Raw genomic sequence first — 1922 nt, 5'->3', positions numbered from 1 at the left:
TAGACTTGGCCAGCAGATGAATGCCTGCTATTCCCAACTGGATATTCCCACCCTGCCAACTCCAGTAGAAGGCAAGTAACTCAACTGCTCACAAGCTGTTTGCTTGAGAAACTTGTAGGGTCATGCAAAAGCCCAATGCCCCTGAGCACGGTGGTGGCAGACAGACTTGAGAGTCCAAGGCAGCTCTGCTGTGTCGCAGCTGCAGGCGGGTCTGATGGAGGGGCAGGGGTGTGGAAGGGAGATGGGAGCAGCAGAAGGAATGCTGTTGGTTCTCAGGAGGTCGCTGCGCAGCGCGGCTGATCCGCCCGAAGGGCTCGTTTCTGGGCATCCACTCACCCTGAGCTCTTCTGCTTTGCAGTTGGCAGGATCTGCGCGGCTCCGGCTCTGGATGGGGCGTGGTTACGGGCTCAAGTCAATAGGTACTTTGAAGAGACCGGTGAAGTGGAGCTCCGCTACGTGGACTATGGAGGCTACAACAGAGTGAAGATCGACCAGCTCAGGAAGATCAGGTCTGTAGCTCCTCTGCTGCTGCTGCTTGGATTGCTGGGAGCGTGGTCTGGGGTCTTTGGAGGGTCTTTACTTTTAAACTGAATTCCTGCTAAAGCAGTTGATTAATTGCCGTAACCTTCAAGGACACAGGAGAAACTTAAATCCATCTTCTTTGGGTTTGTTCCCTTTTCCTTCAGGTCTGACTTCTTATCGCTGCCTTTCCAAGCAGCAGAAGTTTTGCTGGACAACGTGGTCCCGCTGGCAGGTAATGGAGCTCTCGAGACGTACCCTGGTGGTGCTCTGGCAGGTTTCCCTGGGTGCCAGCTGTGTACCAGCCATGATTCTGTCTCAGCCTTCTCCCTCCCCTTGCGAGCGCAGCCTCTGAAGGGACTGGAGAGACGGCTGGAGAAAACGTATTTTCTTCTAAATGTGTGAGTGTGGCACAACCTGTCAGGCTCCAGGGGAGAGATGGGGAAGGGCCAGGCTTTCTCCTGTGTGGAGGGAGGAGAGAAGGAATGACTTTACTGAAGAGCAGGTTGGCAGGACCTTCAGGGTATAGGTGAAGTAGCTGGAGCTACTCTGCCACCTACTGTCCCGAAGGAGTTACCAAGGCAAACTTAGCTTTTAATTTGCTAGACAAACGCCTGAGATTTTCCTACTAGTCAGAGTCAAAACAGCAATGGCAGATGAAAAGTCTGCTCTTCTGCCTTTCAAGCCTCCCAATTCATCAGCTGCTGGCGTTCACATGCAGGTGGCTTTAGAAAGCGCTCGGTCCTTTCCCTTCGGCAGCACAGCAGGGATAATACTTGTGTGACCTCCAGCTGGATAGGCTGGGTCCAGCAAATGCCTCCAGCGGTGGCAGGGGAGGGTTCTCTGTTCGGGCTGCTGTCAGAGGTCAGGCAGGGCTGGTTGCATAGTCCCTCCTGGCCTGTGAAGCCTGGCCCCATCTCATCTGCTGTCTCCCGCTCTGCTCTCTCCACAGACGAGGATCACTTCTCATCCCAAGCGGACGCAGCCGTTGTGGAGATGACCAGAGGCGCAGTGCTGGTGGCACAGGTCAGTGGGAGCTGTCTGGGAAAGCCTTGCTGCTGCTTTGAGTCCTGCTGTTGGCCCCTCTCCTCCAGCATCCTGTGTGTGCTCCAGGCCAGAACAAAGGCCCAGCTTGGACGCCTGGCTGCTGGGCAGGGCTCTGGTGGAGAAACCTTGGTGCTGAGACCTTCCTGGTGCAGCATCGGCAGCGCAGTGGCTGACGCTGGCCGTGCCAACTCTGTGGCTCAGGGCAGGGCACTGCTGAGAATCGCTCACGCTCGCGACCAGGACTGGTGTCTGTCTGCACACTGATGTCGGTCTGTCTTTTCCAGGTCACAAATTATGACAGTGCCACAGGTCTGCCACTGGTAGAGCTCTGAACTCGATGGGAGATGAGGTGTGTC

The 1922-nt window shown here is 55.7% G+C and overlaps 1 long non-coding RNA gene across 1 annotated transcript; it reads left to right on the top strand.

The window, feature by feature from the left end:
* The first annotated feature begins 414 nt into the window (after window positions 1–414).
* LOC311204550 lies at window positions 415–1516 on the top strand. The gene is made up of 3 exons (XR_014618072.1): window positions 415–509; window positions 687–754; window positions 1472–1516. It is a non-coding gene; the product is annotated as an uncharacterized lncRNA (long non-coding RNA).
* Window positions 1517–1922: the final 406 nt, after the last annotated feature.

The sequence above is a fragment of the Gallinula chloropus genome (genome assembly GCF_964237585.1).
Source record: "Gallinula chloropus genome assembly, contig: HAP1_SCAFFOLD_167, whole genome shotgun sequence".
NCBI classification, from domain to species: domain Eukaryota; kingdom Metazoa; phylum Chordata; class Aves; order Gruiformes; family Rallidae; genus Gallinula; species Gallinula chloropus.
This window is presented reverse-complemented; position numbering and strand designations above follow the sequence as displayed.